This window comes from Mercenaria mercenaria, chromosome 13 (genome assembly GCF_021730395.1).
Source record: "Mercenaria mercenaria strain notata chromosome 13, MADL_Memer_1, whole genome shotgun sequence".
Taxonomy (NCBI): Eukaryota; Metazoa; Mollusca; class Bivalvia; order Venerida; family Veneridae; genus Mercenaria; species Mercenaria mercenaria.
The window spans coordinates 32977580-33003514 of record NC_069373.1 but is presented as its reverse complement, the minus strand read 5'-3'; the positions used below and the strand labels follow the sequence as shown (position 1 = coordinate 33003514).

Here is a 25935-nt window from a genome sequence, read left to right as displayed (position 1 = left end):
TCATTTCCATTCAAAAAAATGCTGTAAATATTGGACAAGTAGCATCTAAACAAGATATATTACATCTGTCTTGATCAAACAATCTATTATCTATCAGTCCAACCCTGGGGCACTTCTTTAAAAGTTTGAAATTTTTCAGGATGTTGTTACCTAATAAAATCTTTTTTTAAATAGTTAACTAACAATGAATTTTCCTGAAAAATTTGAATGATTTTTTTTTTTAATTTGAACATTCCCACAAGTGAATATATTCCTCGTATAAATGATGCAACTTTTGTTTGAAATACAGGTCTGTTTGTGACGACTTACATGCATCAGTATCTTGATTAATAAAACAAACAAAAAATCTTTTCTTATTTAGCATCAGGGTTAACACACCAGCTGGTATGAAATGGGCAAGACCTTTCATAAACATGCCCACAAATTATATGAAAATATTGCGGCTCATGTACCACAGTAATTTTCTCTAGTCCCTGTATTTATCATCTAACTGCGAAGCTCAATTTTTTCACTTATCAAAATTTTATTTCATGCCTCCTAACAATGGCCAATCCGATAAATCCCATCGCCCCATTACATCCAATTAAACTAACAATAAAAATTTAGCCATTATAATTACATTCATATTTACTTCTCTTTCACTTCACTCCTGAATTGATAATTTTCAAAATGTTTAATGTGACTGGATTTAAAAGCACTCGAGATAAAATATTACAATGAAATTTGTAATCTCGGGTAATATTGTAAAACTAGGCATTTTCTACTTTTTGTCCATTACCAATAATGTGCCATATAACACATTCATGCTAAGCCATTGACAAATCTGCTAAAATGTCACATAACAAAGAAAATATACTGAAAGTGAACCAGACATGTTTGTCACAGGAAATGCTGAAATTATCGCTAATGCCAACACCTGATTATAGCAACATAATTTGACCGTATGAATAAAGCAGACATAACATATTAAATTACTGCAAAATTATGGGCATGCATTTTGGGATTTTGACCAAAAACAGCTATTTCATTGAATTAGTGGATTTTAACTTTAGAAGATGAAAATGTATGGAAATTTTAGGTCACTGGGATCAACTGCAAAATCCACAAAAATTATTCCCCCCACAAATGTTAATGGTTTCACAGTACTTTTCACCCATTTCAAACACAGAGACGTTTGAATACACTTTAAGTTGTAATTAAATTGTAAATCAAAATTATGGTTTCAACTCATAATGCATGTAACCGCTACCTTTTCGGGTTAGTTAATCTTAACATGGGGGCTATCATAAATAGTGCTTGTAGTGTTATGGAATTGCAGGGGCTTAAACTTTTTACCTTGTACGTATTTACTGTAGTCACAGGTCAGTTTCTTCTTCGCACTTCCGAACATTAACCCATGGACTAAAACTGGAATGTTTTAATCTTTCCCTGGGCTCAGAGATTCACCAGCAACCTGTCCTTCACACAGCTGCAGGAGATGGCACCTGCAATGTACAGGTATATAAAACCTCAGCAAAACTAGAAGATGTAAAAATGTCTCCCCATACTTGAGATCAGTGTTGTTATACTTTCTGATCCTTTAAAATCATGAAATCCATTCAATGTTCCTGTATGATACAGTATTGTCTAAGCCTGTCCTAGGGTGCATGAGAGGTACTGCACATTTCATTACCTCTCACAAACAGACTCCATCAAACATGCTTTTATTTTGCTTGGTTGCATTCTATGCTTCCATTTGGATCTTCTCAAAGATCTCATTATACATATACAGACATTTACTAGACAGGACATTAGCAAGAAAGCACTGGAAAAAAAAAAAGATTATAAGAAGTGTGATGTAATTCTAGTCAGTAGTTTCAGAGGCAAAAATCTGTAACTAAAATTGTGGACAACGAATTACTGATGCTGGATCATACACCTGTACTAACAGCTCATATTGAAATCTTGGTTCAGGAGAGATCAAAAAAGTTACTAAATCCTTTCTAAGAATAATGATATAAAGCTATGTCTACAAGCATATAGTCAAAACTGTATTCAAACTAGAACTGTCACAGGAGTGACTCATACCCCCACCATACGGTCTTGTCACAGAAGAATGGCAACCATAAGAAATCTTAAAAATACTTTGGTGTACTTCATCCTAGGTTTCCACATAGAAGTAATACTAGTATAATACTAGTATAGTAATACTAGTAAATATATTAAATCTCTAATATTAGAGATACACTAAAAGTGAATACAAAAAAGTGTCTTACCGGCCCATGTTACCACAGAAAAATGTTTTTACTTTTTACATAGGACTTATAATAAAAAAGTTAGAAAAATACCTAAAATATTGAAAATCTAAAAATAGGATTTCTAAAAATAGACTTATTCCTGGAATTTAAGGGGAAGAAACTCAGTACAAAAGTTAAAAAAAGGTTACTTCCCTTTGGGTCTAAGCCAATCAGAATGAGATATAGTGAAAATACATCAAAATTAACCTTAAATTCTAGGTAAAAGGGGACACAATTCAAGAAAAATTAGTGTCAGAGTTATGCACCTTGTGTCACATGATGTGGGTGATGAGGTGGAACATCTATTTTAAGTCTGAATCAAATCCATTCAGTAGTAACTGAGATATAGTGAAAATACATCAAAATTAACCTTAAATTCTAAGTAAAAAGGGGCTTAATTCATGAAAAATTGGTGTCAGAGTTATGCACCTTGTGTCACATGATGTGGGTGATGAGGTGGAACATCTATTTTAAGTTTGAATCAAATCCATTTTGTAATAATTGAGATATAGTGAAAATACATCAAAATCAACCTTAAATTTTAAGTAAAAGGGGACATAATTCATAAAAAATTTATGTCAGAGTTAAGCACCTTATGTCACATCATCTGGGTGATGAGGTGGAACAACTATTTTAAGTTTTAATCAAATCCATTTGGTAATAACTGAGATATAGTGAAAATACAACAAAATTAACCTTAAATTCTAAGTAAAAGGGGACATAATTCATGAAAACTTGGTGTCAGAGTTATGCACCTTGTGTCACATGATGTGGGCACATGATGTGGGTGATGAAGTGGAACATCTATTTTAAGTTTGAATCAAATCTATTCAGTAGTAACTGAGATATAGTGAAAATACATCAAAATCAACCTTAAATTCTAAGTAAAAAGGGGCATAATTCATAAAACAATGGTGTCAGAGTTATGCACCTTGTGTCACATGATGTGGGTGATGAGGTGGAACATCTGTTTTAAGTTTGAATCAAATCCATTTAGTAATAACTGAGATATAGTGAAAATACAACAAAATTAACCTTAAATTCTAAGTAAAAGGGGACATAATTCATGAAAACTTGGTGTCAAGAGTTATGCACCTTGTGTCACATGATGTGGGTGATAAGGTGGAACATGTATTTTAACTTTGAATCAAATCCATTTGGTAATAACTGATATAATAGATTTCGGGACGCGACGGGACGGGACGGGACGGAACGCGACAAAACTGACTCCTATATACCCCCCTCAAACGTGTTTGGTGGGGGTATAATGACGCCAAAAACTATATAACAGGCACTTTAATGTTATCACTTCTTCTTTCTGTTTTGCATACAAACTTTACCTTTTATGAGAGACCATCTATGAATATTAAACACAAAGATTTTCACCTCTCAAGATGAAACTTTATAAACTGGTTTGTCTGTCTCTTCATTGAAATTGTGATTCTAATGTTCAACCACTTCTGTGACCAAAAACAAGTTAACAACCCAAAAAAAATAAAGTTACAATTGTCAACACTGACAGTAGTTTTGAATAAAATAGTGGTTACCTTGACCTTTCAATTATTCTTCTCTGCTGGAAGTGACAAGTTACATCACAATGCTCTCATGATTATAGGCTTGTAAACACAAAAGCAAGTAGCCTGAAAAATAAAACCTGCATATTATTGTTATCGTAAACAAAATAAATTAAATATGTAAACTGCTTCTGTTTGTGTGATATTATTTTTCGATATTTTCTGTTTGTTTTTTTTCAGCTGATTAACAAAGTTCAGGTCATATTGCCACTTTTGCTTTTACTGGTGGATGATGATTTGGGCACCTGGGTATAACTGGTTGTTAAGTCATATTAAGATGTCCCCAGCAAGGCTCAAACTCACAGAGGTCAGGGGCAAATGATACCTTTACTACTCACTCACAAAGCCATAACCTAACTCCAATCTACATTTGAGCCACGCCATGAGAAAACCAACATAGTGGGTTTGCGACCAGCATGGATCCAGACCAGCCTGCGCATCTGTGCAGTCTGGTCAGGATCCATGCTGTTCGCTTTCAAAGCCTATTGCAATTATAGAAACTGTTAGCGAACAGCATGGATCCTGACCAGACTGCGCGGATGCGCAGGCTGGTCTGGATCCATGCTGGTTGCAAACCCACTATGTTGGTTTTCTCATGGCGCGGCTCATTTGTTATTATCACAAGAGCAGTCTGTAAGTGCTATGCAACAGTTGCAAAAAGTCTCACCATACCTGGATTCAATGTTCTTATATATTTTCGTGTCCTTTGGGATCATGGCGTCCATTCAATATTACTGTAAAAGAATTCTGCACAAGTCAGTGTGATGGAAAACAGACTAAATCAAACCAAGTCTGTTATCATTTTACTTGGTTGTATTTTTTATATTGCCAAAGGATCTTCTTACAGATTTTCTTAAAGCTATAATCTGTATTTCTCTTTAATTAAAATGCTTTTAAATACAATTTATAAGCTGGATGAAAAATCAATTTTATCTGCAGATTGACACTGTGATGAATTCCAGGTAAATCCCACATGTCAAAAAAAACTTTCTGTAAAACAATAATGAATCTAGTGACTTTTGCTCTGCTGATAAAGCATTCGATTTGCTAAATTGAGGTATATTTATAATCTTATTGTGCAATGGAATGAAATAAGTATCTTAACCGCCAGATCTAGGAGCTGTTTCAATCAATATGTAGTGTTATTCTTGCAGCTATAAGACTAAATGGCACAGCATGTTATCCAAGTTATGACTGACTTGACCAGTTATTAAACAGGATGATAACTTTTAATGACTTGAAAGAACATTCTTTAGTAGACAGTAAAGGGCAGCACTGCATGCCTTACACAAGACTCCATGACTGATCAGAGATAAAGCACCACTGTAGCTTGACAAAGCCATATAATCTGATCTGACCTTTATTACACATCTCTACTGGAATCAGTTAATGATAATTTCAGTAGTATTTCATTTATAATTACAGAAAATTGAACAAATTCTCTCTATAGTAGTTAGCCAAGGTTATTTAGTTCATAAATGAAGACCATAATAGATGACATAAAAGGACTCTTTGTAGGTAATGACAAATTAAAATGAACAAGAATCTTGGACTTGCTCATCACTGCTGAGACTGGAGTTCAGAGATCCAAGCACAGTCACTATGGAAGATGTAAATTGCTACTGGTGCTGGAGTAGAGAGGAAGTCGCAGCATGACCACTTTTGAAGGTGTTAACTGCTACTGGTGCTGGAGTAGAAAGGAAGTTGTAGCATGATCATTTTTGAAGGTGTTAACTGCTGTTGGTGCTGGAGAAGAGAGGAAGTCGCAGCATGACTACTTTGGAAGGTGTTAACTGCTACTGGTGCTGGAGTAGAAAGGAAGTCGCAGCATGACCATTTTTGAAGGTGTTAACTGCTGTTGGTGCTGGAGAAGAGAAGAAGTCGCAGCATGACCACTTTTGAAGGTGTTAACTGCTACTGGTGCTGGAGTAGAAAGGAAGTTGCAGCATGATCATTTTTGAAGGTGTTAACTGCTGTTGGTGCTGGAGAAGAGAGGAAGTCGCAGCATGACCTCTTTTGAACGTGTTAACTGCTACTGGTGCTGGAGTAGAAAGGAAGTCGCAGCATGACCACTTTTGAAGGTGTTAACTGCTGTTGGTGCTGGAGAAGAGAGGAAGTCGCAGCATGACTACTTTGGAAGGTGTTAACTGCTACTGGTGCTGGAGTAGAAAGGAAGTCGCAGCATGACCACTTTTGAAGGTGTTAACTGCTGTTGGTGCTGGAGAAGAGAGGAAGTCGCAGCATGACTACTTTGGAAGGTGTTAACTGCTACTTGTGCTGGAGTAGAAAGGAAGTCGCAGCATGACCATTTTTGAAGGTGTTAACTGCTGTTGGTGCTGGAGAAGAGAGGAAGTCGATGCATGACCACTTTGGAAGGTGTTAACTGTTACTGGTGCTGGAATAGAATGGAAGTCACAGCATGACCACTTTTGAAAGTGTTAACTGCTGTTTATGCTGGAGAAGAGAGGAAGTCACAGCATGACCACTTTGGAAGGTGTTAACTGCTGTTGGTGCTTGAGAAGATGGAGAAGAGAGGAGGTCGCAGCATGACCACTTTGGAAGGTGTTAACTGCTACTGGTATTGCAATAGAAAGGAAGTTGCAGCACAGTCACTATGGAAGATGTTAACTACTACTGATGCTGGTGGAGAGGAAAAGTTGCAGCACAGTCACTGTGGAAGATGTTAACCTCTACTGGTGCTGGTGGAGAGGAAAAGTTGTAGCACAGTCACTGTGGAAGATGTTAACTACTACTGATGCTGGTGGAGAGGAAAAGTTGCAGCACAGTCACTGTGGAAGATGTTAACCTCTACTGGTGCTGGTGGAGAGGAAAAGTTGCAGCACAGTCACTGTGGAAGATGTTAACCTCTACTGGTGCTGGTGGAGAGGAAAAGTTGCAGCACAGTCACTGTGGAAGATGTTAACTACTACTGATGCTGGTGGAGAGGAAAAGTTGCAGCACAGTCACTGTGGAAGATGTTAACTGCTATTGGTGCTGGCAGGGCGGAAAAGTTGCAGCAAAAACACTGTTGAAGATGTTAACTGCTACAGGTGCTGGCAGAGAGGAAAGGTTGCAGCATAGTCACTGTGGAAGACGTTAAGTACTATTGGTGCTTGCAGAGAGGAAAAGGTGCACCTGTGGAAGACGATAAGTACTATTGGTGCTTGCAGAGGGGAAAAGGTGCAGCACAGTCACTGTGGAAGATGTTAAGTACTATTGGTGCTTGCAGAGAGGAAAAGTTGCAGCACAGTCACTGTCGAAGACGTTAAGTACTATTGGTGCTTGCAGAGAGGAAAAGTTGCAGCACAGTCACTGTCGAAGACGTTAAGTACTATTGGTGCTTGCAGAGAGGAAAAGTTGCAGCACAGTCACTGTGGAAGACGTTAAGTACTATTGGTGCTAGAGAAGAGAGGAAGTTCCAGCACGACCACTTTGGAAGATGTTAACTGCTATTAGTGCTAGAGAAGAGAGAGAAAGTTCCAGCACGACCACTTTGGAAGATGTTAACTGCTATTGGTGCTAGAGAAGAGAGAAAGTTCCAGCACGACCACTTTGGAAGATGTTAACTGCTGTTGGTGCTGGCAGAGCGGGAACGTTCCTACACAGCCAATGTGGTAGGTGCTAAACTGCTATATGAAGAGAGAGGAAGTTCAAGCAAAGGAGGAAAGAGGACTAGAGCTTTCAGAAAACTCACACAGCTAAATTGGCATACAGCTGCTAGAGAGATTCTCAGGCTCATGAACTGATCACTAACATGTAATAACTGGTTACCACTAAAATCTGCTACTTTGAGAGCAACCCATGATGAATGGGTCAAAACACTTTAAGATGAGTGGTGGTTCAGGGCTGATGTTGTCAGTGGTTTTGTGCTTCCAGTTAGACTGGCATCAGTCGTTAGAGTCTGCAAGTCTAGCTTCCAGTATGTGGTACAACAGAAGTATTTAACTAAAGTCATCTCTTGGAAGCATTGCTCTAATAACTATCTATGTCATTGGTTACAATATGTTTTTTGTAACTAAATGGCTTTCTTGACTTTGTTGCTAAAGAGAAATTAATTAATATCTGAGGTAGTGGAGTTTTAATGAGAAATCAGTTATAAATCTGTGTTTTGACCATACAATTATCATTTCCCTATTACACTGAATTCAATTTTATCATTTCTTTAAATCATATTTGAAGTATCCAATATCAAACAACATGACAATATCCATGAATTTTCAAGACAGTTTATTCTTTCATAGATTCCAACCATGTGTATTAAACAAGAATGAAATTTTACCCACTCCATGAGTAAAGTCACTAGATTTTATCCTTTATATATGTACAGATTTTTACAATATTATGTTTACTTTAGAGATGACACTTCAACTTCATTGATCAAGTGTGTTCAAACAGAGCATGGTGGACTGCCTGCTGATGTTGACATTATAGATGTCATAACAATCACCTTGATAACTGACCACTGGATAAAATAGCACCTGCCACAATGACCTTACTGAAGGCAGTCACACTATGGGTACATTGTATAGGAGGACAAGAGAAAATGTTGTTTCTGTCAGCTTTAATCCTCCACTAATTTGTCAGACAATAAGGGAAGCCAATGCAGCTTTTCATGATGAATGACTTCTACAGTGGAAAAAATGTCATTTATCAAAAGAAGAAGGATAGGGACAATCCTATGAAATTTCACAGTATGCTGGTACTGGAGAAGGTTCATTATTTTCACATCCTGAGAATGATATTTTCCAAAACCTTTTTATTTGTTGATTTTGTTTGTTTGTTTTGGATTTAACGCCGTTTTTCAACAGTATTTCAGTCATGTAATGGCAGGCATTTAACCTAAACAGTGTTCTGGATTCTGTACCAGTACAAACCTGTTCTCCGCAAGTAACTGCCAACTTCCCCTCATGAATTATCAGAGGTGGAGGATGAATGATGTCAGACACAATGTCAAATAGTCACGGAGAACATACGCCCCGCCCGGCGATCGAACTCGCGACCCCCCGATCCGTAGACCAACGCTCTCCCTACTGAGCTAAGCGGGCGGGCTATCATTTGTTGATAATTCAAATGAATTTCCTTACATTATATGAGCCGTGCTATGAGAAAACCAACATAGTGGGTTTGCGACCAGCATGGATCCAGACCAGCCTGCGCATCCGCGCAGTCTGGTCAGGATCCATGCTGTTCGCTTTCAAAGCCTATAGCAATTAGAGAAACTGTTAGCGAACAGCATGGATCCTGACCAGACTGCGCGGATGCGCAGGCTGGTCTGGATCCATGCTGGTCGCAAACCCACTATGTTGGTTTTCTCATGGCACGGCTCATATCTGTTTTAAACTCTTAATATTAAAGAGAACTCACTATCCTAAATTTGAACTATGTTATTATTTAAAATGGCTTATTAATTTAGACTTAAGCTAACAAACTTTCTATTAAAACACTAAAATTTCTTATATTCTTCTTTGCTGTATAATGTAACTTTGCTTCTGGAATTCTTCAGATAAAAAAGCTCATTGCTTCAAACCTTATTAAATCGTTCTTGTAAAAAAAAAATGGCATGCTACATTTCTGATTTAAAAGCAAGTATTGTGTGTAAGATACTTTCTTTCATGTATAGCTGTCACATTTGCAGAGCACTAATGTATTAAACAGGATTGCTTACAGATCGTCAGAAAATTCCGAATGTCGATATGTTGTTCCATGCAACAAGTGCAAAACATTTAATGATAGAAGTTTCTGTACTATTGGTCCAAAACAGTGGAATGAACTGCAATTAGAATTACGCAAATGTATATCACTTGATACATTCAAAAAAGTCTTAAAACAACTGTATTTTAGGGGCTTCAAGGCATTGTATTAATATTTTTGATAATTGCTTTATACGCGGTAACAGCTGGTGTTAGATTTTAAATTTTTATGAGTTTTTACATTTCATCATTCATGTTTTTAAGGTTTGTTAAATTAAATGTACAATGCCACTGAATATGTCATTGTATAGTAATAGGAGTTTAATCAAATATATCAGTTTCAGTTTCTGATTAAATCATTAATGATATAACTGATCAATTAAGACACCTGACATTACACTGCTGCAAATGCCACTACAAGGAAATCATCAATAATGTTTCAGGACCAAAATACAAAAATTATCGAAATGATCCTAAATGGGTTACAAATCAATATTTTACTTAGCAACCCAATAATCTGCTGAAACATGTATCAACCTTTCATTTAATTCCAATAACACTGCGTATGGCATGTTTTCAATTCAATCAAGAACAACTGTCACATACCCCAGGCACAAGTTCATCAATTTTAAATAAAAAAGAATTCATATTGATTGCTTTTTTATAAAGACAAGTCTCTCAGGTATTGAACTAGGATTGGAGCTAATTTTCTCAATGCAACTGTTCACACAAGGTCATTGTAGCACTACCTAAATGGATACCGGTATAAATGGAACCAGTTAACCCTTGACAACTGTAACAGCTTCAATACTAATTTTTACAATGGTTGTTAATTCATACTTGTTTTAACCTGTCAGAAATACACACTCATTTGTTAAATTTTACAAAATCGCTACAGTTTATGATGTTTCCGAAAGACAAATCTTTAACTAAACAGAGTAAAGTAACAAACTTGACTGTTTTGCCATTTCAGTCTCAAGGTTTTTCTTTCACTTCACGCTCAGTAAGACAATTCCATTCATATCATACTTTTTATAGGCAACTTAAAGGGTGGTAACAGTAACTTTGATTCTTCTAAATATCTTGATTAGTTTGGTGTTTACTCCCAAAAAATGATTTTGATAGTAAATGCAATCAAAATTCTGACTTTAAATGTGAATGAATTGTTATTACACTTTCAGGATATATATGATTGCATAAAAAGCAATACTTCCATGCAAAACTTTTGAGAAATATAATAATCTGTTCACATGTTTCTAAACCATAAAGTACCAGTAAGTGACTGAATTTTTTATGATCAGAGAAATATAAATTTATTCCATAAGAAGTGTCTTGCATGTCACTACATTAGTTTTGTTTAAATCTTTTTTCTAAAATTCTCTATACAGCACATTTTCATCAAATGATTTGCCAAGCTGAAAGAATTCTTAAAAACAGATCTGAGAAAAATTTGATGGATAAGAGTGAACTGACTTTAGAGATACAAGATAAAACTTTTAAGGCTATACTAAGAACCTGTTCCCTAAATTGATAAGCTATATTTATCTTCAGGTAGTCCTAAAAAGGACACTGTCAACATAACTGCATATTTCCTGTTGTATAAACAAGCTTATATCTTAGATATTTCAAAGCTAGGTAAAAGACTTCTAAAACTCTATCATGCTAACTGAATGATATTTTCCAGCAGTGTTCATTTCAAGCATCAACAGATCTGGTCAAGGATCTTATCACTGGCAAGTCCTCTAACAGTTCAAGGTCTCTGAAGTGAAACTACTGTTACATCCCTTTCCTCTGACACTGACAGAAGCAGGTCATAGGACTGACGTCAATTCCGTTGTATCTGGGTTTTTTTTCTTTTCTTTTTTTACCTGAAATGAGTGTTCCTCTGTACTTCTCAAATGAAAGGGCTAGGCTCAAGCAGCAATCTGGCTGCTCACTGCTTTCATTTGGTGAAGAATAATTAAAGGACTAGGCTCAAGCAGCAATCTGGCTGCACACTGCTTCCATTTGGAGAACAATATTTAACTGTCTGTTATTTTCTCAATAAAACCTCCAGCTCTCTGTACCTTAAATAAGTAATTGTTTTAAGTGACACTTAAGAACATTTAAACAATATAACTGTTGCAGAATGTCATCATGTCACAGTGTATTAATTACCAGGCTTATGGTGCAGAAATATGAAGAAAACAGGTTTTTTATGTTACAATAAAGACCAATTATAAGCTTTGCATGTTATATTGCATAAAGAACAATTATCTCATCTCACAATTAGCAAAATATAGGAGACTGGTTATCACAGAAAGAATTTTATGGGCCATTTGCTACTATTAAATAACGTTTTACAAGCAATTAAACACCAATTAAGAATTCTTCACATCCCTTTTTGACATGCTTTGTTCGTTTTTGAATATGTGTATGCTAAACATGCACGTAGGGTAAAGAGACATGAAAATAAGTAATAATTTATGAAATATAAACCAGCTCTTTTGGTATAAACTATATAAATCATGAATCAGTGAACAAACTTGAAACTGAGACAAGTTATATTTGAAGCATTTTGCAAGTATGGCTACAGAAGATACATGCATGCACATGCAATATTACAAAGGGTGTCTTGGATTTTATTTACAACTACAACCGAAATAAAATATCTTGTTTTTGTCTTACTTTAACAGGCTATAGTCCGACGAAGTGCACATAACAAATGTCTGAAATTTAGACTTGAACCTTTTTACTTGAATATTGCTAGGGCAGCAAGAATTTTATCTGTATAAAATATGTTATTCATATTGTTTGGGTGAATTAAACATAAAGTCTTCACTAAGTCCAAGTTTGACACTTTTAATACTGTTGCTTAAAGAACTCAAATTTGTAACTGTGTTTGCATTAAGCTGAGATACAGCTGCAGAAATTATTCTGGTTTCTATAAATACTTTCTTATTACAACTAAGAAAATGAATAAATGATATGCAAATTTTTACCTTTAAATCTGCTTTAATATCCCTTTAATCTTCACATGTAGCAAAAAGTTTCCACAATAGGGTTTGATTTATAGGTTTGACAAACATAGACTTCTGTAATAAAACCCACTGCTATTTGTAAACAGATTTGTTGAATATTTCTCCCCATTTTATTGATCTTTATATATTTAAATGATAAAACCGTAGAGCCATATTTGCCTTCAACTGTAACTTTGTATCACAATCTTAAAATAACAGTATTTTTTCCTTTCATCTAAAGCAATTTTATGTCTTAACATCACACAAAAATTCAGACAATTGTATAACTAAAGATATAATAAAGTTCAATTTAAAATTATCATGTGTTTTTTATCATTGTAAAAAATTCAGATAAATGTAAAACTAAACAAAAGTTACAATGTATGTATACAGCAAAAATCAGCAAAAAGCAAAAATTTACATGAAACAAATTATTATGTCCTCTATATTGCTGTTTAAGCATTGACATAGAATTCAGAAAGAATGCTAAAAAGGCACAAAAAATGCTGATGAAGTAACCAAGAATGCTGATAAAGTAACAAAGAATGCTGACACAGTCCCCAAAATGCTGTCACAGTAACGAAAAATGCTGACATAGTCACCAAAAATGCTGACACAGTCACCAAGAATGCTGACATAGCCACCAAGAATGCTGACATAGCCACCAAGAATGCTAACACAGTCACCAAAAATGCTGACATAGTCACAAAAAATGCTGACATAGCAACCAAGAATGCTGACACAGTCACCAAGAATGCTGACATAGTCACTAAACATGCTGACACAGTCCCCAAAATGCTGTCACAGTAACCAAGTATGCTGATAAAGCCACTAAGAATGCTGAAACAGTCACAAAGAATGTTGACACAGTCACCAAAAATGCTGAAACAGTCCCCAAAATGCTGACACAGTCCCCAAAATGCTGTCACAGTAACCAAGAATGCTGACACAGTCACCAAGAATGTTGACAGTCTCCAAAAATGCTGACACAGTCCCCAAAATGCTGTCACTGTAACCAAGTATGTTGACACAGCCACTAAGAATGGTGACACAGTCACCAAGAATGGTGACACAGTCACCAAAAATGCTGATACAGTCCCCAAAATGCTGTCACAGTAACAAAGTATTCTGACATAGCCACCAAGAATGCTGACACAGTCACCAAGAATGTTGACATAGTCACCAAAAATGCTGACACAGTCCTCAAAATGCTGTCACAGTAACAAAGTATTCTGACACAGCCACCAAGACTGCTGAAACAGTCACTAAGAATGTTGACACAGTCACCAAAAATGCTGACACAGTAACCAAGAATGCTGACATAGCCACCAAGAATGCTGACACAGTCACAAAGAATGTTGACACTGTCACCACAAAATGCTGACACAGTCCCCAAAATGCAGCCACTGTAACAAAGTATTCTTACATAGCCACCAAGAATGCTGACACAATCACCAAAAATGCTGACAGTCCCCAAAATGCTGTCACAGTAACAAAGTATTCTGACATAGCCACCAAGAATGCTGACATAGTCACCAAAAATGCTGACACAGTCAACAAAAATGCTGACACAGTCCCAAAAATGCTGTCACAGTAAAAACAAAGTATTCTGACATAGCCATCAAGAATGCTGACACAGTCCTCAAAATGCTGACATAGTCACCAAGAATTCTGACACAGTCACCAAGAATGCTGACACAGTCACCAAAAATGCTGAAATAGTCACCAAAATGCTGTCACAGTAACCAAGTATGCTGACATAGCCACCAAGAAAGCTGACACAGTCACCAAGAATGTTGACACAGTCACCAAAAATGCTGACATAGTCACCAAGAATGCTGACACAGTCCCTTAAATGCTGTCATAGTAACCAAGTAGGCTGGCATAACACCAAGAATACTGACACAGTTGCCAAGAATGCTGACACAGTCCCCAAAATGCTGTCATAGTAACCAAGTATGCTGACATAGCCACCAAGAATGTTGACACAGTCACCAAAAATGCTGACATAGTCACCAAGAATGCTGAAACAGTCCACAAAATGCTGTCACATAACCAAGAATGCTGACACAGTCACCAAGAATTCTGACATAGCCACCAAGAATGCTTACACATTCCACAAAATGCTGTCACAGTAACCAAGTATGCTAACATACACTAAGAATGCTGACACACTCAACAGGAATACTGACACAGTCACAATGAATACTGACACAGTCACCAAGGATACTGACATAGTCACCATGAATTCTAACATAGTCACCAGGAGTACTGACACAGTCACCTAGAATGCTGACATAGCCACCAAGAATGCTGACATAGCCACAAAGAATGCTGACTTAGTCATCAAGAAAACTGACACAGTCATCAAGAATACTGAATAAAACAAGCAAATTCAGTGAATTTATATCCCCTGGCGATAAGTTGTTTTTGGAAGATATTTTGCAAAAGTTAGTGCAATGATTTGTTGGTTCCTATCTTTTAAACAAGAGGGTCATGATGACCCTGGATTGCTCACCTGAGTAATATGAGCTACATGTTTCAAATGTCAAACTGTTGATAAAATATTAAGAAAGTTAGTAGGTCACATTCATGGTCAATGAAATTCAGTTTTACGATTGGTGTGCAAAACTGTTTATGTCATCAAAATTTCAAGGCTGTATCTTAAACTAGAGAGGTCACAAGGTTTTTCCATTTTTAGACCTACTGACCTTGTTTTTGATGGCACGTGACCAAATTTCAAATTTGAACTAGATATCAACAAAGTGAACATTCTGACCGATTTTCATGAAGATCCACTGAAAACTATGGACACTAGAGGTCACAAGGTTTTTCTATTTTTAGACCTACTAACCTGGTTTTTGACCGCATGTAACCCAGTTTCAAACTTGACCTAGATATCATCAAGGTGAATATTATGACCAATTTTCATGAAGATCCATTGAAAAATATGGCCTCTAGGGAGGTCACAAGGTTTTTCTATTTTTAGACCTACTGACCTAGTTTTTGACCGTAGTTAACCCAGTTTCAAACTTGACCTAGATATCATCAAGGTGAATATTCAGACCAACTTTCATACAGATCCATTGAAAAATATGGCCTCTAGGGAGGTCACAAGGTTTTTCTATTTTTAGACCTACTGACCTAGTTTTTGACGGCATGTGACCCAGTTTCAAATCTGATCTAGATATCATCAAGGTGAACATTATGACCAATTTTCATGAAGATCCATTGAAAAATATGGCCTCTAGGGAGGTCACAAGGATTTTCTATTTTTAGACCTTCTGACCTAGTTTTGGATCGCACATGACCCAGTTTCAAACTTGACCTAGATATCATCAAGATGAAAATTCCGACCAACTTTCATAAAGATCCCATGAAAAATGTGACCTCTAGAGTGGTCACAAACAAAAGTTTACGCATGCATGCATGGACGACGGATGCCGCGCGATCAAGGGGAAAACTTTGCTCTACAGTTATCTATAACTTTAATAAAGATCCATCAATGGAATACTTAGTTTATGAATTTTTAAACTATTAAAGGGCAATAACTCTGCAGTTTCTGAAGAGATTCTGATGAGAGATACACGTACATTACCACCCTATCTATATTAGTGTTGGATTTCATGAAGATCCATCAATGGATTACTTTGTTATTTGGGCATATATGGATTGCAAAATAATTAAAGGGCAATAATTCTGGTTAATCAAGAGAGTGTGATGTGCAACACTGCCATGATAATTCTACTGATCTATATTTATGCAATATTTCATGAGGATCCATCAAGAAATTACTTAGATACAGTCAAAAATCCATATTTTTACCAGATCAAATGGAAAAACTGCTAAGTAAATGGGGATAATACTTAACATGAGCAAAGCTCATGCACTATTGAATAATTCTTTGAGGTTTGGTGATTCTAGCTGAAATACTTTTTGAATTTTAAAAATTTTCATTACTCACCCAAACTAATCAAGAGGAAAACTCTGCTTTTACTGGGTCAATGGGGATAATTCTATGTGTGAGCAAAGAGCATGTGCTTATATGTGAGGTTTGGTGATTCTAGCTGAAACACTTTCTGAACTGTAACTATTTTCAATTTTATTTCAAACAAATCAAAGGAGAAAAACTTTGCTCTGGTTTTACTGGGTGAAGGGGGATAATTCTATGTTTGCGCAAAGGTCATGCGACAATTAATAATTATTTGAGGTTTGGTGAGTCTAGCTAAAATACTTTTTGCTTTATAGGTGTTTTTATTTAAGACAGACAGACAGCCAGACCGACAATGCCAAAACAATATTTCTTTGCCTTCAGACAACTATTTCATATCAAAACAAAGAACATACTATTTTTTATTTTTGAATTGACAATGTCTAAGAATACTTGCTCAGTTCATTATTCCAAAGATTGGTGTACAATACATACCTTTCGTCAGTCCCTTATAATAATAACTGTTCTTCTTTCTTCAGCCCCTCTTGGGTCCTTGGGTCAAAGGAGATCAAATGAATAGGAAACTCTTATAGAATAAAGCTTACATGATCAAGTGAGTTGTTTCCCTTGCATCACTTTAAGTGTAGTTCTGCCTATATGATAAAAGAGGAAGTAACATTCAATTTGTAACATAATATAGGTAACATTAGCCTAGACCCAACATATGGAGGGAAAAATTGTCTCGCATATAAATGTGAATTTATAAAAAACACAACTTAAAACAAGAGGATTATGTTTGCCCTAGATTGCTCGCCTGACATTTACAGATGGATGGGTCAATTTTGATTCTTGGAACACTGATGACAAAATTAAATAGTAGCATATCATTAAAAACTAAACTGCATTGGTGCGACGTTATACCTTTAAAAATATATTAAAATGCTCCTTTAAAAAACAGCACATGATAATAATTTAACTATATAATTTTGCTTTACTTAGCTTATTATCAATGCATATTCTTATTTGTCTCATAGAGTCTTGCCTTGAACACAAGTTTGGAATCAAAGCCGTCATATTCGACTATTTTCGATAACACGCTATATATAGTTATCATGAAAAAATAATTAGAGTAACAAGTTAACTAATGGTTTCCAAAATACTTTCTATTTATATTATCATGTGTTGAAGTGCCTATCTATCTATACACCTGATTAAGGTTTCTCTACTGTAAAATTATTGAAATTAAATCATTTATATCCTAGTCTAAATAATGAGACCTCGGGTAGACCGATTTTATATTTTGATATTTTATGTTGTCTGCGGATATCGAAAAGTCAAAACTATATAACGATATTCAACTCTGGAGTACAATATTATTTGGACTAATTTATATCCATACCTTCAAACAGCAACCGACATAGTCGTGTTTGGTACGGAGACATAGTTGAGCGTTGAAATCCTTGTCTGGGGGTAATTCTGTTAGAGGATGTTCTCCACTTCTCAAATATTATGTCGTACAGCTTTTGGAAAATATAATACGTTAATTATGTCTTGCATGCCAATCACTCAGCAATCCTTTTTTAACATATATTGACAATTCCATTGATGCAAGCTAGAAGTTCTGTTTCCTTTTTCATCTTTCATGTACCTAAAATAACAAATATAAGGACATGATAGAACATATATCATACATATGCACGTTTATAGTATACAACATATGTTCAAGATATGCCTCGTTCTTTCAATACTATCTTCAAATGCTTAAATGAAGTTTACAGACCATCTAGTCCAAGCACTCTAACAATTAGTTATTCCAATTAATAGAACTTCCAGGCAAGCGTGATCACATTTTCATGAGCACCAGCCCGATGTTAGTCATGCTGGAAATTGGTGAGCCGGGAAGGACATCAATTCAGTTGGTGAACCGGGAAGGCGACATTTTAGTTTACTGAGGAAAGTTTAGATTCCAATGACTAATCAAGGTATCACTGACATCTGTTTACCATAAAAGAACACCCATCAATGCTTGGATTTTATCAGAAATGCATGTAAACTCTTGTTATGCAACATAATACGGTCTGGTGAATAGGGAAGTGTTTCCATGAAGTGCATTGTGCACGAATGTTCTCTTAAACGGAAGGCTTTCTTGAAAAATACAAACGTAAACGATAAACTAGACGCATGTGCGGGTACTTTTGACTACATGTCATTTCCGAATCTATTAGTTATCAATGTAATAATCGCAAGTTTACTCACCGAATCGAGATGTTTTGACACAAAAAAGCCGCATCGGGAAGTGTTGCGCGCACCTGTTGATGACGTACTATACCACCCCTGGATTATCTGTTCTGTGTTCTTTGCATTTTTGCTGTTGTTCCCTGATGTGTTGAAAAAACATTTGCCTGCCCTGTACTCACCTGCAATTGATATCAATGATTTATAATCACTCACTATTCGAGCACTTTATAGAAATTGACAATGACTGCTAGTTTATACTAATTTATTTTAGGTCAATTGCAAAACAAGTCCTACAACTTATATTAATCACTCTCGACACCTCATTCCTGATGGAATCCATCACCACGAGGGTATGAGAGAAGAGGCCAGTTTCCCTTATAATGCTGAGTGCCAAGCATGGGAGCTACTGATACCATTTTTCACATCTTTGGTATGATGCAGCCGGGGATCGAACCCATGACCTCCCACACTCAAAGCGGATGCTCCACCACTAAGCTATATTATAAATGACTGCTAATAACCCAAGATTAGATAACTACACTTCATGGCTATAAAACAATAGGTTGAGAAGGCAAAAATCTGTTAGAAACAAGATTCGAACCTTTGAACTCCTGGACAGGTGTGTCTGCTGCCCTCTTGCCACTGCCCAATTTGACTCCATCACAGAAGTAGAAACCAGTATGCTTTAAAAGAAAAGACTGCCGGTGCTTCCTAAATTGTTTAAAACTATCAAATCTTGCAAAATTAGCAATGTGACATTTTAACAGTAATGTTAACTCTTGCATTCAGACCTAGATGCCAGGAGCAATCAATTCATTATAGGCAACTTTAACCACTATATCATACATAAGACAGATGACTGTGAAACCAGTAATATTATTAGGGACAAAATTAGTATTTCAAATGGTTCCCATTATCTTTAAAAGTTGCTTATCATGTCTATATGACAAAAGATACAATTATTTTAGCATCATGTAAACAAAATGAAAGAAAATTCATAATATTTATATACCTGTGGTTATTTAAGGCGCCATTGTTCATAATTTGTTGTTATATTGTAATGCTCACTTTCTGTCTCTTTCGCTAATATACTGTTGGTACCAATGACTGCATTTCCTCAGATCTGGGGCAGGGACTTCGGTGTTCTACTATCCCAGGTCCAGTAATGCTTGCCATTTCTGAATAATACGTACAACACATCTAATGTTAAAAATGGGAGGTATTCACAAAAATGAAATGCAGCATGCTTTATGTAAGCAGCTATTTGACTTTTGAATAGGTACAATAGTACTAAATAGGTTATCAAGCAGTAGTTCCAGGCTAGTCGATAATGGAGGAAAGAAAGAATCCTCCATTTTTTCACAGTTAAAGTGGCATTTTCATGTTTTATGTAAGGCAGGTCCTGTTTTTATTTCATTGTGGACCTATACCTGACATTTTGGTAGCATTTTCAGGGAGTTTTTTTTGCTTTTAAAGTAATGTAAACAAACCTAATTACACATGTGTTGTACCCAAATTTTAGCAGTCAATTTGGAAGATATTCCCTAGCCTTGACCTGTCAGACAAAATCTCTCTTAGAAGATACATTACCCCTACTTTTCTTGGTGCTCTTTTGTGGTTTATAGGTCATTTAGGAACATAACATTTGCTAATAATCCTTTTTTGAAATGGGCCTATGGCTATGTGTTACAGCTCTCAGAAGATGGCTAATTTTATATAGAACATAGTATTACAGTAATTTTTTTACTACTGTATACCCAATAAACTGAAGACTGATAACTGAAAATTGTTTAAAATTTAAAATTGATTTAATGAGACTGACACTTAGTAGTGTACGTCCAAGTCCATCTTGGGAAGATTTACGTCCCCAGCAACCCAGATGTTGGAGAATCTTTTGTTTACCTTTTCTAGAGATTTGGTAAACTTGGTGAAACTGTTTGTTTCGAGCTCATGGGGTTTGTAATTATAAGTACTGATCACAAGGGACTTATTCCCTACTAGGTCTAATTTTAACCAAAGGTCCTCACAATCAGACTAGAGTTCTGGCATTTCCTGGGCTATTATATACAGTCCCTTACAGCAATGAAGACTTTGCTGCCTGTCTTCTATATGGCACCCTTGGCAAAAATCCCTCACATATAAAACTGAATGAGTACAACGATCTGCAGCTCGATACGTATGTAACAACTATGGTTAAACAAGCAGTGTCACCCAAATGCTTAAAGATCTCAACTGGCAATCCCTTGAACACCACATCAAAAATTCCCTTATTATATTTTTTAAAATAAAATACATAAATAAAGTCATATTGCAGTTGACCATAACCACCTCACTTCTACAAGGAACCTGAATTACCTGATCCCACAATCTCAATATATCATTCTAACTCCTTTTTTCCAAGAACAATTCGTTCTTGCAATGGTCTCCCCCTACACATACAGTCCAGTCCCAGTTTGATTCTATTCAGTGAGAGGCTGGCAACTTTAACCCTGAGAATATAACCCTTTACTCCATATAGATACAATAGCATTGATTATTGATAATCAAATACACTCAATAGCATTATCTGTACACTATCTCCATGCAGATTATTCGCAAAAAATGCAATGTTACTCAGATCAAAATTAGCCTATATGAATACTTATTTTAACCATTTAGTATGCAACATAATTTACTTTTAGAATTAAATTTTCTTTCCCTGTTTTTAATCTTAGTAATTGTAGTTTTTTTCTGATTTTGCTCCAAAGAAAATGTAATAAATGATAGTCTGACTCCAAATCCATATAAGGCGTAAAAAAAAAATTGTTTGTTTCCGGTATCCCGACCTACCCTAAATTTTTGGCCCGACCCTAAATGTTTTTATGGCCTTGGAGAATATTTTTTTCAACTTTTTAACAAAAAGATGCAAAACTGCACTTTTTATGCTTTAAACATGGCCAGTGATGTTAGAAATCAACTTACTGATGCTCTAAAGGCATAAGCCCCTTATTTGTTATCATTTTTTGACAAAAAAATAATTTCCGAAAAGTCGCCCTAATAAAAAAAAATTTCCAAAAAAAAAAAAAATTTCCGACCTACCTACCCTAATTTTTTTGAGCATGTTACTGGAAACAAAGAATTTCTTTTTTTAGGCCTAAAAAGAATGTAAAATAAGCGAAATCAATGAATTTTGTGCGATTTCTCAAATTTACTGTCAAATTGTTAGCCGTCCTCTGAGCATTTCTGCCAATCAAGACTGCAATTTGTCTTTACCCAACTAGTTTGGAAGTCTGTAACTTTTTTAGAATTAAATTTTCTTTCCCTGTTTTTAATCTTAGTAATTGTAGTTTTCAACAATATAACCCTTTACTTTAAAGGGTTAATTGTGTCCAGAAAAGACACAGTAGTTTATTTCGTGTACGCCGCCCCCCACGGTAAATGTGAAAACAAAATTTAATGTTTTCACCTTTTGGATCAAAACTGTACGTGACATGTAACTCGTCATAATTATTTTAATAATTGGAAAATCGAGTCCAACACTACCGAATGTTATCTCCAGTCAGTGTCTACTTATTATACCATTGGCATCCTCACAACATAGATCTAGATCTAACTAACGTATTCATTGTCTGTATGTAGCAGTCTTACATTTTATGTTTTCATCATGTAACATAGGTTATTTTAACAGATTGTCCCCGACCTCCCAGTTATAATCAGTAAATGAAAATTTGTTGGGAGCAACCCCGTAGAAGTAGAAGTCTACAAATTTTGCACTGTTTTGGGGTCTGTCATCCAGGCAGTGATCTGTCATCACTTGAGCTGGTAATACGGTGTGAAACGGATGCAAGTACACATACATATATTTATAAACACTTCAAAACAACATCCTTTTCTTTGCATAGGATGTCACGAGATTTTTCAACTCAGTGCACGTGCATTGATTTTACACAGTTTTGCTAATATTATGAGCACCGTCTCTTCAGCATCCCACAGTGCAAGTAAGGTTTCATTTTTTCATTAATTAACGTAAGAACAGTGCCAGGGTAGTGTTATATTTATTTTTGTTTTGAATTTATTGAGCTGTCTGAAAGAACATCACCTTAAATTATCAAAACGTTTTTGCGGTATGCGTTTTAATTCCACAACTGTAAGTAATTCGGGTAAATCACCTTTTCGGATATTTTAGACACAAGGTAGTGCAATGCAACATGCCCACTCATTCTTAAAATTAAGTGTACATGTGAACCTGCCTTTGCAAAATAGGGATAGGGGTACACTTCAAAAGTTGGGGGTACACTGCATGTCAGATCTGAAATTTTTCTATACTGGTATACAGTGCTTTAGGGTATAGCAGATAGCTAACTTATTTTGCCAGTTCTCCAATTCAAAGAAATGAAATTTAGTAGTTTTTTTCTGTATATCGGACAGAAAACAGCTATTTTTTTCAAAACATTCAGCTTTTAATAGAAATTTGTGTGTTTTTTCTCTCCACGCCATTGTTTACATATGCGCCAATTTAGGGTGTACAGGATAGCTTTGGTCATTTTTTCCATTATTAGTTAGGGGTTAGTAAAACAAGGACTGTAAGCAGACTGATGATAGATTCGAACACTTTGTCATTTACAAAATTTTCTTCATAGTATTATATTGAAACTTTCCCCAAAAAAGCTGCAACAGTCATTCCTGATCAAGTAATGAAAAGTGACCCAATGTCAGGCCTCCATGTGGAGTGAGCATGGGCAAAAAAACACCCTCTTCCCCAGTAATTTTGGATAAATATTTTTTATACAGATAAATATAAGTCATTTATTTATACAGAATATTTACCAATTTTGTTTTTATTTACACCAGTTGGTGTCTGTCTGCATCTGTCCGGGTTTATCATCAGTACCAGTATAACTAGATCTACTGAAATTTGCATATACAGTAGTTTTGGCTAATTCAGCGCGTCGTGTAATTCTGCGCACCTTCATTTGCATATTCACGTAAACAATCTTTGACGTCAATAAGCGTTTGTAGAAGTGTTTATCCGACATTTATTCAACAATTTACACTGTTAAACAGTAAAAGAAGATTTTCCAACATGAAGTAAGTATTTTCTAAAGCATAGCTGCGCACATAGTACAAAATGTACATGCACATGTTGTTTTTTATGCAGACTTGTGTCCTGCTTTGCAGCAATTTGTATGAGGATAAAAACTTTGTTCAGATTTGTTCTGTGCTTCCTGTGTTATGTTATATGTATTTAAAAACATGCTACACATTTTGACCTATTGCACAGTTATATGTCTTTTTTGAGCAACTTTTGATTATAATCGATCATTGGGGCATAACTAAACTAGTTGCTGCTGTCCGTACATCTGTCCATATGTCCTGTAATCTTATGGTGTCCAACTCCTCACACACTATAATTGGCCTGATTTGATCAAACTTCACAGGACTGGTGAACAAGCTTGATGTGCAGATGACCATAAAGGAAGGAACTTTTGCTGTGACTGTTTTTACCACAGTTATGGCTCTTTGATAGTTTTGCTATATAGAATATAGAGAAAAATCTTGTGTGTCCAACTCATGAATCACTATTGAAAGGATATGCTTGAAAGTTTCACAGACGAAGGACCTTGTTGTGAAGATGATGTTAAGTAATGGACTTTTTCTGTGTTGTTCTTTTTGTAGAATTATGTCCATTTCTTAATTCCTTGAATTAGGCCATAGTGAAGAAATTTGGCATGTTCAACTCCTCATATACTTTTTGAAGGAATGGGTTCGAAGTTGCTCAGATGCACATCTTATCTGAATAGAATTTGCTTCAAACATTATAGTTGAACATCCTTCATGTGAAGATGGTCTGTACTAAAAATTTTGCTATTTATAGAGGATTGCGCAGTATGTTGGGGCATCCGTGTCCAATGGACGCAATTCTAGATTGCTTAAATATCTTCTTCTCCCTATTAAATTACCTGTCAGAATTACATCAAATTTGGTCTGTAGCATCCTGGCATGGTCCCCGCTTAAGTTTATACAAATAGTTCCCCTTGGCCCCTTTTTTGGGGTTGCAAGAGCTAAAAAAAGAAAAACTTTTAAAATTATTTCTTCTCATGAACCACTTGATGGATTTTCATTAAACTTGGTATGTAGCATTACTGTGAGATCCCTCTCAAACCTTTTCAGATGGAAACACGGGGTCACTGGAGCTAAAAATAGAATAACCTTTAAATGACATTTTCTCATGAACCACTAAGTCTTAATGGATTATCACTAAAATTGGTCTAAAGCATCCTTGTAAGGTCCTCTCTCTAAATTTTTATGCCCCCGGCATCTACTAATGCGGGAGGCATATAGTGATCGTCCTGTCCGTCCGTACGAGGTTGACCAAATAGGACCGTTTCATCTAGCATCAATGCCCCTTACTAGAATGACTTGATACTAATGCAGATGTAACCTGTGACCATTCCTCATATTCAGACATCACCTGACCTCAGTTTGACCTTGACCTTGACCTCATTTTGGACTTAGGTTGCTTTATATGGGCCACCTCTTGGTTAACCAAATGGGACCGTTTCGTCTAGCATCAATACCGCTTACAAGAATGAATTGTCATACTAATACAGATGTAACCTGTGACCATTCCTCATCTTCAAACATCACCTGACCTCAGTTTGACCTTGACCTCATTTTGGACTTAGGTTGCTTTATATGGGCCATCTCTTGGTTAACCAAATGGGACCGTTTCGTCTAGCATTAATACCACTTACAAGAATGAATTGATATTAATACAGATGTAACCTGTGACCATTCCTCATCTTCAAACATCACCTGACCTCAGTTTGACCTTGACCTTGTTTTTGGCTTAGGTTGCTTTGTATCGACAAGGATGCCAACGGGGGCATCAAGCGTTTATTGAACACAGCTCCTTGTTTTTTTTTCAAATGGGTCCGCTTCACTGATTTTAGGGGCTGTCAAAGCTCAAGAAAGAAAAACCATTAATCCTTACCATGCTAGACACAATTGATTCTGTGTTTGCAACCAGTGTAGATCATGATCAGCCTGCACATCCATGCAGTCTGATCATGATCTGCACTGTTCGCTATTCAGTCAGTATCTTTTTGGTAAGCACCCCTTTTAACAATTAATGGTAGTATCCAAATGGGAAGATGGACAAGTTCTTAGAAATTTAGCTGGGTACTTCTTCTCCGGCGGACAAACAGTTCTCTGATATTTTTGCTGGGATCTATGTTGGGTAAAATA

At 36.0% G+C, this 25935-nt stretch overlaps 2 protein-coding genes and 1 long non-coding RNA gene across 4 annotated transcripts in view; 1 reads left to right on the top strand and 2 right to left on the bottom strand.

Moving 5' to 3' along the window:
- LOC123528941 (neuroglian-like) overlaps positions 1-12806 on the bottom strand; it is a 113871-nt gene extending 101065 nt beyond the window's left edge. Inside the window, exons 1-3 of one of the 2 annotated variants that reach the window (XM_053521478.1) lie at positions 12522-12806; positions 3824-3916; positions 1336-1484 (exon numbers count right to left, since the gene is read on the bottom strand). The gene's annotated coding sequence lies outside the window, so the exon portion shown is untranslated. Of the gene's footprint in view, positions 1-1335; positions 1485-3823; positions 3917-11408; positions 11799-12521 lie in introns of those variants that run through there. The other variant, XM_053521477.1, reaches the window with a different exon arrangement.
- A 3794-nt stretch (positions 12807-16600) lies between these two features.
- On the bottom strand, positions 16601-19869 carry LOC128547648 (uncharacterized). The gene is made up of 4 exons (XR_008366617.1): positions 19721-19869; positions 18727-18887; positions 17870-18118; positions 16601-17123 (listed from the first exon to the last, which is right to left on the bottom strand). It is a non-coding gene; the product is annotated as an uncharacterized LOC128547648 (long non-coding RNA).
- Positions 19870-22664: 2795 nt separating this feature from the next.
- Positions 22665-25935, top strand: part of LOC123528943 (protein SSUH2 homolog) — a 29804-nt gene continuing 26533 nt past the window's right edge. Inside the window, exon 1 of the mRNA XM_045309029.2 lies at positions 22665-22685. The gene's annotated coding sequence lies outside the window, so the exon portion shown is untranslated. The remainder of the gene's footprint in view (positions 22686-25935) is intronic.